Here is a 19,352-nt window from a genome sequence, read left to right as displayed (position 1 = left end):
ATTCAACATTGCTATGAGTTAAGCATCTTGTTGTAAGACATTGAGCTTTGCTGCATTAAGACTCAGACTGGGCCGGGCATGGTGGCTCATGCCTGTAATCCCAGCACTTTGGGAGGCCGAGGCAGGCGGATCACGAGGTCAAGAGATCGAGACCATCCTGGCCAACATGGTGAAACGCCCGTCCCTACTAAAAATACAAAAATTAGCTGGGCATGGTGGCGCACGCCTGTAGTCCCAGCTACTCAAGAGGCTGAGGCAGGAGAATTGCTTGAACCTGGGAAGTGTAGGTTGCAGTGAGCCGAGATTGTGCCACTGTCCTCCAGCCTGGTGCCTGAGGATGGAGCAAGACTCTGTCTCAAAAAAAAAAAAAAAAAAAAAAAAAAAAAGACTCAGACTGTTCAGAAATTCCTTAAGGGGTTGCAAGAGAAGGTTGAATATGACATCTACTAAAGAGTAAGTTTTGCTTGAGGCAATTGGTTAGATTTGAAAATAGTGACCTACCTCAACCATTAAAATCATACTATGCTATCCCTATAGCATTCAAACCATACCATTCTAAGATACATATTTCAGTGCTGTAAAGTACTGCAAAACCAGAATCACTTTCTATAACTTGAGATCCTTGTTCCTTTTTCGTATGCATCCCCATTCTGACAATACAATCAAGTATCTTCAAGAGCAGGCACCCTTAATATGAAAATAATTAGTTTGCAAATATTATATCCCATTCTGTATGTTGTCTTTTTCTTCTGTTGATCGTTTATTTTGCTGTACAGAAGCTCTTAAGTTAATTAGATCTCATTAGTAAATTTCTGCTTTTGTTGCGATTGTTTTGGTTTCTTTTTCATGAAATCTTTGCCTGTTTCTATGTCCAGGATGGTATTGCCTAGGTTGTTTTCCAGCATTTTATCATCTTGGGTTTTACATTTAAGTTATAATTCATCATTAAAAAGTCAAAAAATAAAAGGTACTGGTGAGGTTGTAGAGAAAAGGGAACCCTTATACACTGTTGGCAGGAGTGTAGATTAGTCCAATCATCGTGGAAAGCAGTATGGCAATTCCTCGAAGCACTAAAGAGAAAATTACCATTTAACATAGCAATACCATTACTGGGCATATACCCAGAGGAATATAAATCATTCTACTATGAACACACATGTATGCAAATTTTCGTTGCAACATTATTCACAATAGCAAAGACATGAAATCAACTTAAATGCCACCAATGACAGGTTAGATAAAGAAAATGTGGTACATATATACCATGGACTACTATGTAGCCATAAAAAGATGAGATTATGTCTTTTGCAGGAACATAGATAGAGCTGGATCCCATTATGCTTAGCAAACTAATGCAGAAACAGAAAACCGAATAGCACATGTTCTCACTTATAATGGGGAGTTAAATATTGAGAACTCATGAACATAGAGACCAGGACAACAGACACTGGGGTCTACTTGTGCATAGGGAATGGGAGGAGGGAGAGGACCAGGAAAAATAACTATTAAGTACTAGGCTTAACAGCTGGGTGATAAAATAATCTGTACAACAAACTCTTGTGACATGAGCTTATCTACATAACAAACCTGCACATGTGCACTAAAACCTAAAATAAAAGTTAAAAAAAAATCACACACTACTCATCACTGGATGTCTCCCATGTATATATGAGATATGCATGTCAGTAAACATGTTTTCTCTTAAAAATATCAGAATAAGTAGTGCAATGGAAATACATAGGTTCTTAATATATTATTTTCATTTCATTTGCAAAATATCAGGCATGCCTCTAATTGCAAAAGGGATACTAAAGGAGTGCAGTGACAATTTAGTACTCAGCCTTGTCCAGGTATCTGGGAAGGTCTCAAAATTTTAGGTTAAAATAACATTACAGATGGGTGAAATGCAAGAGCATGCTCCCATGTAAGCATTTCTAGACTACTGAAAAAGTAAGATTAGTCACACATCAAATTTTCCTAGTATATAACATTTGGAATCCCTAAGCTGTTTAGATTCTGTAGCTACTAAATTCATTTCTCAGGGGTAGTTTTATGAGTTTATCCCCAAGAGGACCCAGATTCCCACTCATTTTATCAATCAACTGTGATTAAGTATAATGGAGGATTAGTATCTGTGCCAAAAGCTTCCTGAGAAGTATTTGACTCATGATAAAATAGAGTTCATTAGGGTTCTAATATTTGAATTATTTCCTTTCCAATTCTAATTTAAAACCTAAGTAAAACAACTAAACATTCAAAGGGGAGCCTAAAAACAATGCAGCTCTTTATGCCTCTGAACCAGTGCTTTTTATTCCCAGGTCCCATCTTGAGATTCTTATTTGTTGAAGAAACTCTGTAAATATACCAGATGCAGTTGTAGATGGCCAGTATTCCACAAGGTTAAAAATATGACTTTAGGGATCTACTTGAGAATAGGACGAAAATTGGTTACCTTCTTACCATATAAAACAACAGTTTGCATATAATTTCTGTATCCTGGACACCTGTAGTCTATCCAAGGGGACAGGTTTGAGATCTGGATCTATGTGAAACCAAATCAGTAAGATAAAGCGTACTGAATGTGGAAGTATTCTTGTTTCTTTCAGAAAACTTTCACAGATATACTTTAATGTAATTGTCATCAGCTTTTACATCTTATTGATGTAAAAAATGATTGAATAAAAGTTTGTCTGCGTTCCCACCAACAGGGTAAAAGCATTCCTATTTCTCCACATCCTTGCCAGCATCTATTGTTTTTTGACTTTTTAATAATTGCCATTCTGACAGGTGTGAGATGGTATCTCGTTGTGGTTTTGATTTGGACTTTTCTGATGATCAGTGATGCTGAGCTTTTTTTCACGTTTGTTGGCCATATAAATGTCTTCTTTTGAGAATTGTCTGTTCATATTCTTTGCCCACTTTTTGATGGGATTTTTTTTTTCTTGTAAATTTGTTTAAGTTCCTTGTAAATTCTGGATATTAGACTTTTGTCAGATGAGTGGATTACAAAAATTTCCTCCCATTCTCTTGTCTGTTCACTCTGATGATAGTTTCTTTTGCTGTGCAGAACCTCATTAGTTTAATTAGATCCCATTTATCAATTTTGGCTTTTGTTGCAATTGCTTTTGGTGTTTTCGTCATGAAGTCTTTGCCCATTCATATGTCCTGAATATTGCCTAGCCTTTCTTCTTGGGTTTTTATGGTTTTAGGTTTTACATTTAAGTCTTTAGTCCATCTTGAGTAAATTTTTATATAAAGTTAAGGGTTCAGTTTCAGTTTTCTGCATATGGCTAGCCAGTTTCCCCAGCACCATTTATTGAATAGCAGATCCTTTCCCCATCGATTGTTTTTGTCAGGTTTGCTGAAGATCAGATGGTTATATTTCTGAGGTCTCTGTTCTGTTCCATTGGTCTATATGTCTGTTTTGGTACCAGTAACATTCTGTTTTGGTGATTGTAGCCTTGGAGTGTAGTTTGAAGTCAGGTAGCATGATGCTGCTAGCTTTGATATTTTGTCTAGGACTGCCTTTGCTTTATGGGGTCTTCTTTGATTATATATGAAATTTAAGGTAGTTTTTTTCTAATTATGTGAAGAATGTCAATGGCAGTTTTATGGCAATAGTACACTTTGGGCAGTATGACCATTTTCATGATATTGATTCTTTCTATCAATGAGGATGGAAAGTTTTTGTATTTGTTTGTGTTTTATTTCCTTAAGCAGTGGTTTGTAGTTTTCCTTGAAGAGGTCCTTCACATCCCTTGTTAGCTGTATTCCTAGATATTTCTTTCTCTTTGTAGCAATTGTGAATGGGAGTTCATTCATGATTTGGCTCTCTGCTTGTGTATTGTTCATATGAAGGAATGCTTGAACCATTGTGGAAGGCAGTATGGTGATTTCTCAAGGATCTAGAACCAGAAATACCATTTCGCCCAGCAATCCCATTACTGGGTATGCACCCAAAGGAATGTAAATCAATGTACTATAAAGACACATGCACAAGTATGTTTACTGCAGCACTATTTACAATAACAAAGACATGGAACCAACCCAAATACCCATAATGATAGACTGGATAAATATAATGCGGTACACATACACCATGGAATACTATGCAGCCACAAAAAGAATGAGATCATGTCCTTTGCAGGGACATGGATGAAGCTAGAAGCCATTATTCTCAGCAAACTAACACAGGAACAGAAAACCAAACACTGCATGTTCTAACTCGTAAGTGGGAGTTGAACAATGAGAGCACATGCCAGGGTCTGTTGGGGTGTAGGGGGCGAGGGGAGGGACCTTAGAGGATGGGGGTCAATGGCTACAGCAAACCACTGTGGCACACGTATACTTATGTAACAACCCTGCATGTTCTGCACATGTATCCTGTGCAGGATACAGAAAAGCAAAAATTATGAAAAGGGGTTTGTTAATTTCTCCTGAGAAAAGATGACTTTGTCTCTGAATTTACCCTGAGTCTATCAAAATATTGAGGCTTCCAGCTCCCAATCCCTGCTTTGGAGGCTTGGGTTTACACTTCCCCCACACAACCAGTGTTTTTCTACAGTAAATTTCCTCACGGTATTGCTACATCTATTCGTTTTTTTTATCCTTCACTTTCTTTCTTTTGTAACCTTTATAACAAAGATATAACATGTATATTGTAGAAAATGTATAAAATACAGAAAATGGCAAAATAATGACCAACTGCCATCTCAACCATTTTGTTTTGAAATTTTTGTCTGGAAATATATTTTAAAAATGAGTCATCCCCTTTCCTAATCTCAATTCTATTCCAGGATATAGCCAATATGAGCAATCCTGTTTCTTTAAAGTTTTTCTCTATTTTTATCCACAGAAAAAATATATGCATGCACATATACACATCTATATTCTTTTTTACAAGTAGGATTATATTATTTTGTGCTGTAGAAATTGCTTTCTTCATCAACCAAAATACTACAAAATTTTCTCAGTTCTGCAGATTTATCTTACTCATTTGAATTTAACACTATTTGATAAGTATTTCTGAACACACAAATTAATTCCTTGGTTAGGAAAAAATGACTTTTGGCTAACAGTTTATTATTTTAGAAATTAGCCAGACCATAAGTAAGTAGATATGACTATTCTTTCTTATAATAGAATTCCAGAATTAGAATGATCATGTATCCTTTGTTCAGGTTTAAGACACAAACTTTTTGTTTTAGAAACTGGTCATATCACTTCTTGTTTCCAAAGATCAGGGAATAAACATGACTTTACACCTCCTTCCATAACTAAATACATGTAAAATTTCTTTCAACCATTGTCAGTTCTCCTGCTTTCTTTTTTGTCAGACCACTAGAATGATATAAAACGTTTCTCAAACTTCAGGGGCTCTGTCAACTGCCCTTTGCTTTGGACAGCAGGACACTGGATACTATTACCATCACAGTAACAACAATGATAAGCACAGTGGTCAGGTTTTAATGGCACCACTTAATGAATTCTCTGAGAAAAGAGTAACAGTGAGAAACCTCAAGGTCAGCAGTGTTTACTTTGAGAAGGACCTAGCAGTAGATCTGAAAAGCCTTTCAAGTGTACCTGGCATTTCTTTCTTCTCTGCCTGCAGTTAACTGAGATTTTCTTTCTTTTTTCCTTGTCTTCAGTATTATGTGGGAAGCAAACCAATTCTAGTCTTGGAAATGTGATAGCCCTTGATGTTGATATATTAAGCTTGAGTTCAAAGGAAAGGTTAAAAGAAAACAGGAAAGATCACATCCTAACAATTCTCCCATAGATTTAGGGTGAAAATGTGGACCAATAAATTTGTTTAACAACGGAAAAGAGGATCTGTCAAAATCCTTAGTGAAGACTCTGAAATTATGGAAATGATTATAACAGTAGCTTGGAGTTACGCTGTGAAGAGAGTTGAGGGTATTCATTGTTCCTAGGGATTATATATAATATTATAAATCTTGTAGTAAACAAAGAAAAGCTGAACTACTTCATGTGAAAGATGATAGTGTTTAGAATACATTTCTTAGGACAGCAATTAAGCATGGATATAGGTAGGCCAATTTCATGAGGAAAAGAAAAATGACCATGAAATACTACAAAAAAGATGGAATTCTGAATTAAGAAAAAAAATTGTGTGCAGAGACAAAGGACCAGATGGCCTGAAAATTTTCCATACAGTTAACAGTTTCCAAGTTTTTCTTAAAATGCAATGAAATATCTCTAAATGCATTTCATGCATCTGTAAGTTCTTTCTCAAATATCTATCCCATATTGCTCTGAAGTAGTGAAGGGAAAATAGTTATTACTATCTTTCTCTCCTTTTCTTTATGTAATAGAGACCTTTAGGAATGTTTGTGTGTATGTATGTGTGTGTACACGTGTGCCTGTCTGCCTGCCTCTCTGCTTCTGCCTGTTTATAATGACGGCCTTCTTCAAATAGTTAACTATGGTTGATTTAGAGGTCACTTGCCTGAGGCAATACACCACGTCAACATATGAATAAAGATTTCAGGGAGGATAAAAGTGTTTTTCAGCCATTTAAACAAAACCAGTATCACTATACCAACACAAACTATTAGAGATGAAAAGTATCTTAGAGATTTATCCCTCATTTTCTAGATGAAACTGAGGTTCAGCAAGTCATACACCAAAATCCAATGTTACCCAACTCATTAATGGAAGAACTGCTCTACTTTTTGAACACGGCAAGACTGGAGAGTTGCTGCAAGGCCCCTTGCTCCAAAATATTTCCCACATAGCTTTCCAGAGGACTTGAAATTTCAAAGGTCAGATCTTATATCTGAATTATTAATATTCTGCTGCCCCAAATGGTACCTTGGATGAAGTATCCACATTTATATTTACATTCAGTGCCTCCACTTGTGTTCCTCTTGCCTACTCAGAAACTCTGTATCAAAAATTAATCATCTCTGTTCAATGTAGTCTAAGTTTCTCTCTTTAATGGATAATTCCCATCAGCATGCTTTTATTATTCTCTTATGTTTTTGTTTCTCCCTTCTTGAAAATATATATTTTAAAATTATCTCTTGACCCTGAATTCATTACCAGTTATAGTCTCACTTCTCTGCTCCCCTTAGTAACAAAATTCCCTGAAAGAGTTTTCTACATTTGTTATTGAATTCCTCTCTTCCTGTTCTCTCTTCAGCACATTCCGACAAGACCATATTAGGCCATTCTTGCATTGCTATAGAGAAATACCTGAGGGTGAGTAATTTACAAAGATAAGAGGTTTAATTGGCTTACGGTTCTGCAGGTTGTACAGGAATCATGGTGCCCACAACTCTCAGCTTCCACTGAGGGCTTCAGGAAGCTTACAATCATGATAGAAGGCAACAACGGAGCTAGCATCCCACATGGCAAGAACTGGAACAAAAGAGAGTGGAGGTTGGGGAGATATCACACATTTTAAACCATATCTTGTGTGAACTCCCTCATCACCAAGGGGATGGTACTAAGCTGTTAATGAGCAATACACCCCATGATCTAATCACCTCCCACCAGGCCCCACCTACAGCACTGAGAATTACAATTCAACATAAGATTTGATGACAACACAGATCTAAACCATACCACAGACTTAACCTCTCACTATTCCATTGAAACTACTCTAGTGAAAAACTTCAATTCTCAAGGCTCATCTGACTGTCTCTTGGCACTATTTGATACTGTCAATTGCACTCTTCACCTTGATACATTTTCTTCACTTAGTATTCAAGATACCACATTCTCAGGATTTACCTTCTAGCTACTCGTTTATTCCTCCCCAATCTTCTTTGCTGTTTCTTCCTCTTTTTCCCAACTGCTTCATGTAGAAATTTCTCAGGGCTCACTTCAACTTGGTGATCCCATCCACTCTTACAGATATAAATAACATGTATATGCCAATAATGCCTACATTTATATCTCCAGTCCAGACATCTCCTGCAAACTCAAGACTCATGTATACAACTGCCTATTCAACGTCTTTACTTGGGTGTCTAATAGAGAGTCCATCTTCAAAACTGAACTCCCGATCTTCTTCACTCCTTCATTTTCTCTATCCCCAATCTCCCACCACTCAGCTGATGGCATCTCCATCTTGTTGTTATGCCAAAAACTTTATAGGCTTATTGTTTGCTCCTCTTTTTCTCTCACACTTCACATCCCATTATCCAGGAAGACCTGATGGTACTACCTTTAAAAATTATATCCCAATTCTGACCACTTTTTACTATTTTTATTCATGCTACCATCATTTCTTATTTGGAGGACTGCATTACCTTCCTAACTAATTTCTCTGCTGTTGTTCTTCTTTGCCCTCTGTGGTACACTTTCAACAGAGTCAGATCAGGTCACTTCTCTGCTCAAGAACTTTGAGACACATTTCACACAGAGTAAAATAGAAAATGATCAAAATGACCTGCCATGCCCTACCTTTTCAAATCTCCATTATTCTTAACCGCTCACATTACCTCTTTGATATTGTCTAGTGCTCTCCTCCTCACTAATTATATTCTAATCACACTGGCCTTCTTGCTTTTTTAAATTGCCATAAACTCTCTTCTTAAAGCCTATACTCTATTTTCTCTGCCTAGCACATTCCTCTCTCAAATATTCACTTGGCTCACTACCTTAAGTTCTTCAAGTCTTTGTTCACATATCACCTTTTCAATGAAGCCTACTCTACCTTTATCGCTGCATTTAAAATTGTGAACTCCCCCACCGAAGTCCCAATTCCTTTAACTCCAGTCTACTTTTTTCTGTAACACTTATACCTTATAATGAACTACATGATTTATTTATTCTATATATGGTTTGTCTGTCTACCTATAACAGACCAGATCCTCCACAAGAGCAGAGATCTTTGTTCATTAGTATATTCCAATGCTCTGAAATGACAGCTGGAACATTTTAGGAACACAATACATACTTGTCAATGGGGTGAGTGAGTAAATGAATGAATTACCCTTCTATTTGCATAGAAATTTATAGTTTTTGGTCTTATAAATACTTTGGTTAATCTTTAGCAATGCTATAATATAAAAGGTCACAATTTATTTTTATGTTTTTACAGATGTGGAAATTGTAGTTCAGAAGTAATCATTCTGACTATGTGTTAAAGCCCTCTAGCAAAATGAGGTTTGTTGCCAGGAAAATATAACACTCTAACAATTTGGCAGCCATTAACCAATTAGCAAGACTGAATTTATCAGTAGTAATCAAGGATCTGAAAGAATGAATCCAAGCCAATTTTGATGAGCCCAATTACCGGGTATAGTTCTGTAGCAATTGCCTTGAGCAATAGGAAATAACTGAGAGCCAGGAGTAGAATACACTTATTTCATATATCTAGAAATAAAATTTATGTAATAGGAAAAACCTTCATGTGCATTTTTTTACCCCAAGCTCCATATGTAAATAAGTAATGGAGCCTAGGACTATTTGAATCCAACATGATTTGTATGTCTCTTTAGAAAGTATGCTGTGTGGGGTGAGGGAGGTGTGGGAGTATTCATTCTTGGGTCAGAGATGAAGGCATTTTTTATTCACAGCAATAGCAGAGTCAAAGTATCAGCATTTGAGCCAGTTCTACAAGCCCCTATTCCTTAAAGCTGATATAAAGAGGATCAGGTGAGGCTTGCATATGCAGTGGGTTGCATTACAAGAAAAAATCCCTGAGCTTAGACAAATTTGAATATTATATAATGGACAGTAAGCATGTCTGCCTTACATTCCAAAGGAAGACATTATCTCTATCTACCAAGACTGTTAGCTTATATAAACATCTTTAAAAAGATAGTACAAAACACAAGCAGTCAGTGACTGTTCAAAAGATGTGCAGAAATGTGAAAGGACCACAGAAAATTGTCTCTCAACATCTATTTGTTTAAATTTTTTAAATGGAAGGATAAGCAAAAACATTTTTAAGTCACCTATTTATAGAGAGAGGGAGCAAGGTGGGAGGGACAAATACTCTTCAGTCTAGATCCTTATAGAATTTTGCATTTTTATTAATTCAATCATTTTAAGGAATGGGTAAATTTTCATTTAATACAGAAGGCCTTTTCAGTCTTTACTATGTACACTACTTTTAAAACTAAATCTAAAGCGAGCAGGAAACCCCAGGTGTAGAAAAATTTAAACGTTGACTTCTAGAATCTGAATTTTACTAAGTTGTCAACAGAGATTGTGTGGCTGTGTGGTCTGTGGAGATGGAACTCTCCACTAAGAGCAGTCAGATATGTTCATTCATGATAACAATGATTATTTATTGAGTACTTATTTTGCACCAGCCACTGCTAAATGCTTTTAAATGTTAACTAATTTAACTCTCCTGAAAATTTATAAGTTAAATATACTATTATGTCCATTTTGCAGATCAGGATTGAGGAACCGTAATGTTTTCATACAGATTCAAGCCATGACAGTCCAAATCAAGAGCTCAGCTTTTAACCATCATAGCATGAATAACCAAAATAGCACAGGCCCACCAATTTTCTGATTGAACCAAGTAGTTCTGATTAATTTGCCTATAAAACACTTACATGCAATAAACTGAATATTGCAATTAACATTTAGAAATTCAGGCAGTGCCTTATTTACATATATAGTGTCCTTTTATAAAATTTTACTTGGATATTATATGTCCTCAAGTATATTCTAGGTTCCGATAAAGTGACTACATGTTTAATGTCCTTCATACCAATACTTTGTAATCACAGAGGATGATTCAGAACAAATGAAACACTGATCCAGTGGAAACAGAATAATTAAAGTACATGAATCATTCTTTTTTTGTTAACTTAGTTGATTCCAAATTTCAAATCACAATTTTTCTTTCAGCGTATGCATTTTTCTTTGAGACAGTCACACTCTGTCCCCCAGGCTAGAGTTCAGTGACGTAATCTTGGCTCACTGCAACCTCTGCCTCCCATGTTCAAGTGATTCTCCTGTTTTAACCTCCTGAGAAGCTGGGCATACAGGCATTCACCACCACACCTGGCTAATTTTTGTGTTTTTTAGTAGAAGTGGGGTTTCTTTACGTTGGACAGGCTGGTCTCAAATTCCTGACCTTAAGTAATTCACCTGCCTCAGAATCCCAAAGTGCTGACATTACAGGTTTGAGCCACCACACCTGGCCTGAATTCTAAATCTTTCCTTTTGTAACTTTAATATAAGGTAACACTTGGAGAAATATAATTACTTTTTTTAACAATGATAGTAATTCACACTATTGTATAACCATCTCACATTGAAACCTTATTAAGTTGTTCACTAGCGACACCATATTGGAGAATTATCACAGGCTAAGAACCACAAGGATAATAAGAAGAGAAAAAATTAATACATTTAGGTTGTATGAAATGTATAGTTAAATTCATGAGTTGTAGTTAATAAACATTTTTGAAATAAAATATGATCCAATTCTGACCTTTCTATTAAAGTCCTTTGCTAATTCTCCATTTGGAATTTGGGCCACCTTTTCCTTTTACAGACTCAAAGTGGAAAACAGGCTAAACTCCAACTGAAAGACAGTGCTAATTAGAAAAACATAGGTGGGTTCATGACTTCTAAGGTGTGTGCTGCACTCTGCAGTGTGCTTTAGTCATAAGAATATCCTTAAAGCAAAATAAGATATTCAACAGAGTCAAATGGAATCCCCTAGCTTGCTAGACAGAAGCAAGGAATTTCAAATTAATTCTGGCACATTTTTCATTGACTTATACCAATTTCATCCCCTTAAGTCACTCATGATTCATTAGTCATATGCTGTTTTAGAACTGTATTTTTTACCTACTTACCTGCCTTGAAGACTTTTACCTCATTAATTTTCTTGCCTGTTTTTTTTTGTTTGTTTACTATTCTTTTCTTTTTATAATTGCCACAACTCAAAATTGGCATATACCTAGAATATATGCCTTTGTCAAAAACACATCACATGTGCAAAATCACTTATATTGATGTTACATTATGCTAGATTATTCATTTCCTTCAATTAAGACTAATGTAAGAGTCAGAAATGGTGGTGCACATTTTAAAATAAGTGTGATCTAACTTAGTACAATTGGAGAGACAAAGTCATTTCAGAATTGATCCAGACTAAATACCTACAAACCCAATGTCAGAATCCCCTCAACTGAAATCTAACTCCCTACAATTTTAGAATTTCAATCGATTTATCTATTCTCCCCGTTTTTTATTTCTTTTTAGCAATGTGGAGTAAATCTAAATCTACCATAAAATAGAAGTGACTTAAGTGTGGAAAAGAGATATCATACTTTTTTCAAAATTTCTCTTCTCTAGGCAAAACTTTCTTAATTCCATTAAGTTCCTTAGACAACATGTCATTTTTAGAAGCAGGTTACTCATCTTCCTCTGAGCTCAATCCTTTCTTAAAATATGACATCCAAATGCTAAATTCCTGTATTCATCACACTAAGATTGTCTACGTAAGAGTAATTTACATGTTTGCATTATGGTCTTCATATTTGAAAAGTTCAACCTGATGAGATCAGATACAAAACTCTGAGGAATGTTTCTAAAATGTGGTCTTTAGATTAGTAACAATCCATTAGTTATTTTTGGGTGGAGTAATCCCAGCATTAACCAGCCCATGTAACTCAATCCTTTCCACTAGGTTATAAAAAATTTCCAATGTACTACTAAAATCAAGACTAAATTTAAGTATGGCAAGCCTATCACAAAAGAAAATGCTATAAGCTTGGCATGGAGTTACTTAAGTCAATCTATTTTGGGGCTAATAATCACTCTTCTCTGTTTAACAAATTAACTTTAATATATGACAATGGAAATCAATATGGCATGTGAAATCTGCTTTAATTTCTTTTGAAAATTCTAACAAACATTATCGACCACCACACTGCTGATATTTCTCTGTGTTCTGTGAACTCTAAAACATATTACTCTTATACTGGAAGAAATTACATGTTACAGAAATACTCAGCTGGCTTTAGAATTTTACATTAATGTAAGTATATTAAACCCTGTCAAGATATACCCAGGGCTAACTGGACACAACTACATTTTGTTAACAATTCTGAATATAATATCTTGAATGTTTAAATTTTACAATATAAGGCAAGCCACAAAGTGGTAATAGTAGAGTCTACTAACCTATGGGTAAAAGTGAAAGCCAGAAAACCAAACACCTCATGTTCTCACTCATAAGTGGGAGTTGAACAATGAGAACACATGGACATAGGGAGGGGAATATCACACACCAGGGCCTGTTTAGGAGTGGGTGCTAGGGTAGGGATAGCATTAGGAGAAATACATAATGTAGGTGATGGGTTGATGGGTGCAGCAATCAACCATGGCACTTGTATACCTATGTAACAAACCTTCACGTTCTGCACATGTATCCCAGAACTTGAAGTATAATAATAAAAATATAGGAAAAAAATGGCAAGGGATACTGGTGAAAATAAAATATTAATATTAAAAAAGTTGAAAAAACAGTGACAGTGAGGGTGAATACTTATGGCTAGTAAGTTAACCTTATATTGTGTGCTCAGAAAGAAACTGCCAATTGGAAATTAGAATTCACTCCAATCGATTTGCAGTTAAATCTGTGTCCTACAGTATGTCACAGGAAGATTTTCATTTTCCAGGCTTTCATCCTGAAGCAAGCAAAGTACTCTAGCTCCAGAAGAATTCCTTCAAGACCCTAATGAGGCAAAAATGGCCAGTAAGCTTGCTTATTTGCTTATTTACTTCCCTCATTTGGACAACAGAGTTTGTAAACTCTTAAGATTTTTACATTGACATTTTCACAATCAGTTATAGATGCAACTAATGCCTCTTACCACTGTAATAACAACATGATTCAAAATATAGAGCCATTGTTTTGTGTTTTTTTCTTAAAAAATCCCAATATTCTGTACCTAAGTATGAAAATTATATTTAGTTTTAGATCCCTTTCTGTTCTTTATAAACATTCTGATGTTTAAGAAATGTAATTACGTCCAAAATGGTCAACTTAGTGATATTCATTATGTAATTCACTAAATATGGGAATCTTTTTCATTTCCTTTTACAGCTCTCATTTCAATAACTCCAAACAGTGCCAAATAATCACAACTGTACATTAATGCTGCTAGTGAAAGGAAACTTTCCAAAAACTTCTGTGAAGATGAAAACTAATGTCCATCCCCCAATTATTCAATTAGATTTTGCAAAAAGGAGCTGTCATTCCTCAATTTACTTCAGCAAATGCTTAGTGCATGCAATGCATAAGGAATGGGCTACTCAATTGGAGGGATTCAATTAAGGAACTAATTTAAGAGTGAAAGCCACACTGACTGCAGGATTATTTTTAAAAATGATATAGGTATATTCAAAACATCAAGAACCAGTTCAAACCAAAGTTATATAAATCGTAGGAGCTTCATAATCAAGTATTTATGACTCTCTCTGCAGTGCTTGAAATATTAAATTATTAAAAGCAAATATTGTAGCAAATAGGTTATCATCAATCTCAATAAAAGTTACATTTTACTATCACTGTCACATTATTACTTTTTGCTTTTAGTCGTTTAAGATTGAAGAGAATGGTAACAAACTGTGGTAACAAATCAAAACTATTCAATGTAATTTACTTTGTGAGTAATTTCTAATTGATTCAGACTGATGGGACTGCACAGTTTGATGTATTGCTGAAGCAGGAGATACTTTGGACCAAGTAAATTTATAAACTCCTCTTCTTGAGAGAAAAATGGCTGCTATATTTCATGTTGTCATTTTTTAGCTGTAACAATGTAGTTGTATACCTATGTGGATTCTTAAAAAGAATACCAAACAATGACTACACCTGTAACTGTCTCACCTACCTATCAATATTGGATTTGGCAGGCCCAACCTTCTACTTGCTCAATATAAAGGATTTAAGCAAAATGCAGAATTAGCCCCAAAAGACCAATCTCATATATAAAAAACAAAGTTGCCTAGCAACATCACTCAGCCACCTGCAGTTCAAAGTTCATACCCTGTTAATAACACTAAAATTAGAACAATGCAATGGCTTGGTTGTGTGTTTGGTTCAGTTATTTCTGATACTGTTGAGATTGGCTCTCTACTTTGCTTAAAAATCCTGAATGTTATTTTTTCAAATTATTATTCTATATATAGATCCCAGTATTTTGAAAATGAGAGTTGGGGGAAAAAGATTGTGCTTGTCTGCTCAAAAGGTCAGAGGCACTTCACCTCAATTCAGTGACAAATTGCCTTATTTTACAGAAGATGTAACATTGGAATTTGAAAACAGCCATGTCTGACATACCTTTGGATTCTTACTAAAGATCCCCATCTAATGTGTATGCCCCGTGGCTGATGAAACTTTTCTTTTTGATTTGAGGAGAAAAGAATAAAACCAACCAACAATTTTTCCTCTTTACTCATCTCATCCATTCCAGGATGGAGTACCTCCAGAGGCTGAGTCTGAAGGACTTTTTTCAGATTTCACAACATAATGGAGACCCCTCTATGGAACCCTTTTCCCCCTTCACCTAGGTATTAAGCAGTCTAACTGAAGAGCTACTTGTAATCTCTGCTGTTTCCCGATATGCCAGGAACAAAAAGTGTCCCTAGGCCTATCTAAAAATAAAATAAACAAGAAAAAAACATCTTGAAGTACAACTTTAGAGGCCTCCAGCATCTCAAAGGCTTTAACAAGTCTAGCAAGTACCTGTGGGGCTATAGTGGGATTTCAATACCCTCACATGACTCAGAACTTTATAATTCCAAACATTGTCTTGTCATTAACTGTGGAACTCTTGCTGATTGAGTCTGAGTGTCTAGGAGACAGTAAAGCAGATGATGAAAACAATTATTTGTAATTTAGCAGAGTAAACTATGCATTTTTTTTTTTTGCTTAGGCTAAACATTTTAGTCATTCCTTATCATAAACTAGTCAAAATCCATTTCTGTGTTTCCCATTCTTGCCCGTTGCTAGACTGCCTTTCTGTTTTTTAATTTCTAAAATGACCTCCATTTTGAAATTTAAAATTCAGGGATCATCTTTGAGACATTTTTTTCATCTCACTATCAAACTTGTCATTAAATAATTGCATTTCTCTCTCTTCATTCCCAGTATGATAGTCCACAATATACCTAAATCTATATCTGAATTATTGCCACTGCCACTTCACTATTTTCTAGAATCAAGGCTCTCCGGCCTGCAGCCGATTTTAATTAGTGCTATTAGGATGAATTCCCTAATATACCTACAAGCATAAATATGCCCCACATTGACTTCTACATCATGACCAGATAGCTTTACCTTATTATCAATGCTCTCAACAATGAGGCTCCAACTTATCTGGCCAACATTACCACTTTCTTTTCTGCTCAACTCTGTCTTTTCTTTGTATTCATCATGCTTATTCCTGTACTTATTTTATGCTGCTACCCTCCATTAAAATGAAATGAGTCTTAACCCTAACTTTATTATGGTTGATGATCCTTCAAGGTCCAAGTTAAGTTTCACTTTCACGAAATCTTCTATTTCAATTATCTTTTATCTCCCCACACATAAACCTACTATAATTGTGAGTGATCAATATTTCCTGATTGAAAGATTCAAATAGATGCTTCTCCCACAGATCTTTGCAACCCTTGGGTCAGGAGATCTCCTGGTGAACCCACTCCACCAAGGCATTGTGTCTGATACACAGTGCTACATGAAGTTTCAGCAGAGCAGCCTCTCAGGCAGGCATAGAAACCCAGGAACTTTACATATTCCAGGTCTGGGATCCCTGGAAAAGGTGACTGCAACTCAGGCAAAGTAGGAGGTTGGACCTCTGTACATACACCTAGGAAGGGGGCTAAAGACAGGGAGCTGAGTAGCATTTATCTGTGAGCCCCATTTCCACGGAACCTCCCAGAACAAGACCCATTGGCTTGGGATTCCAGCTAGCCACCAGTAGCACTATTGCACTCACTTGGGATGAGACTGAGTTCCCCAGGGAAGGGGCAGGCTGCAATTTTTGTTGTTTGGATGACTCAGTCATTCCAGCCTGTGGGCTTAGCAGAGTCAAAACTGTTGGGAGGCAGGCAGAAGGGATCCCCCAGCACAGTACAGCTGCTTTACTAAAACATGACCAGGTTGCTTCTTTAAGCAGATCTCCATTCATTCCTCCTCACTGGGCAAGACATCCTAACTGGGGTCTCCAGTCACTCCTACCAATGTTCTCTGGGTGACAGAGGTTTCAGAACTTCCTGGGACAGAACTAGATGGATGGGTGGGCCGGCAACTTAGCTGTTCCAGCCTCCAGGCTTTGGAGAGCCCAAGTGGACCGAGGTCAGAAGCGGTATCCCAGCACAACACACACCCTACTGGCAATATTATACAGGTCATTGAGACAGTAAATTAACAAAGACATTTCAGGACTGAAACTCACCTTTGGATCAAATGGACCTGATAGATATCTACAGAATTCTCTACCCTAGAACAGCACAATGTACATTCTTCTCATCACCACATGGTACTTACTCTAAAATTGATCACATAATCAGAAGTAAAACACTCCTCAGCAAATGCAAAAGAACTGAAATCATAACAAAAAGTCTCATGGAACATGGCAAAATCAAAGTAGAAATCAAGAGAAAGAAATTGACTCAGAACCATACAGTTGTATCACGGTCCAACAGCACAGCACAGCTGTTCTTTGAAAGTGTAGCCAGACTACTTTTTAAAGCAGGTCTCTGATCCAGTTCCTCCTGACTGAAAGAGACATCCCAACTGGGATCACCAGCTGTGTTCTACAGTTGCATTGGGTCTGGCAAAAAATCTATATTCCCCTGGGATAAAGCTCCCAGAGAAAGGGGTCAGCTGATATCTTAGCTGTTTGACAGCCTTCACTGATGATATTTCCAGGCAATGGAAAATCTGAGGTGACTAGGAACTGAAGCAGAGCCCTCACAAACTGCAGTAGCCATATGCAACAGTGGCTAGAGTGTTAAAAGAAAAAGAAAACATTCAGAAATCAATTCAACAGCAAGTGCTAACTACTCTAGATATATATACAGCCAACATGGGAGCACTCAGATTCATAAAGCAAGTTCTTGGAGATGTTCAAAGAGACTTAGACTCCCACACAATAATAGAGGGAGACTTTAAGACCCCATTGACAATATTAGACAGGTCATTAAGACAATAAATTAACAAAGATATTCAGGACTTTAACTCACCTTTGGATCAAATGGACCTGATAGATATCTACAGAACTCTCTACCCCAGAACAGCACAATATACATTCTTCTCATCGCCACATGGTACTTACTCTAAAACTGATCACATAATCAGAAGTAAAACACTCCTCAGAAAATGCAAAAGAACTGAAATCATAACAAACAGTCTCATAGACCATGGCAAAATCAAAGTAGAAATCAAAACAAAGAAATTCACTCAAAACCATACAATTATTTCAGGGTCTGACAGGCAGACCCTGACCAATGACAGATGAATAAATTCACTCAAACACAGATTTTCAGTGAAAGAGTAGGCTGGCATGTCTGAGCCATTCAGCCACAGGAGTTAACAGTCGCTGGCCCCCATTCCATGGACTTCCCAGTCTTTATTCAGCACACACTAAATGACAAAGGCTTTGAGTAAACACAAATAGAGGGTAAAGATTAAAGGCCAGATACAAAGGCCTAAAGCACACAACATTTGCAGGTGATAAATCTGGTTTCCATCCCCCAGAGAAAGCCATCTGGTTCATTAATGATTAAAGGTTAGTTTTAGGACCACATGAATAAATAAGTTGTTCAGATAAACTCCCTTACATTCCTTTGTTCTTTACTCTTGCTATTAACTCAAAGAGGATTAGGCTGCCTTCAACCATAATTCTATCCTGAGGTTTTTAAAAAATCTTCTGGCCTTCCAAGAAGGTCGGTGACTATTTTCTATAACTTTCTCTAATATTTTTCCCTTAATGTTTTTTGCCACCACTCTGAACTACCACACAATTACATGGACATTGAATAACCTCCTCCTGAATGACTTTTGGGTAAATAATGAAATGAAGACAGCAATCAAGAAGTTCTTTGAAACTAATGAGAACAAAGACACAATGTACCAGAATCTCTGGTACACAGCTAAGGCAGTGTTAAGAGGAAAATTTATAGCACTAAATGCCCCCATGAAAAAGCTAAAAAGATCTCAAGTTAACAACATGACAACTAAAAGAACTAGAGAACCAAGAACAAACAAACCCTAAAACTAACAGAAGACCATAAATAACCCAAATCAGAGCTGAACTGAAAAAGACAGAGACCTGAAAAACCACTCAACAAGTCAACAAATCCAGGAGCTATTTTTTGGGGGAAAAAAA

The sequence above is a fragment of the Saimiri boliviensis genome, chromosome X (assembly GCF_048565385.1).
Source record: "Saimiri boliviensis isolate mSaiBol1 chromosome X, mSaiBol1.pri, whole genome shotgun sequence".
Classification (NCBI taxonomy): domain Eukaryota; kingdom Metazoa; phylum Chordata; class Mammalia; order Primates; family Cebidae; genus Saimiri; species Saimiri boliviensis.
Note: the sequence above shows the minus strand (reverse complement) of the source record.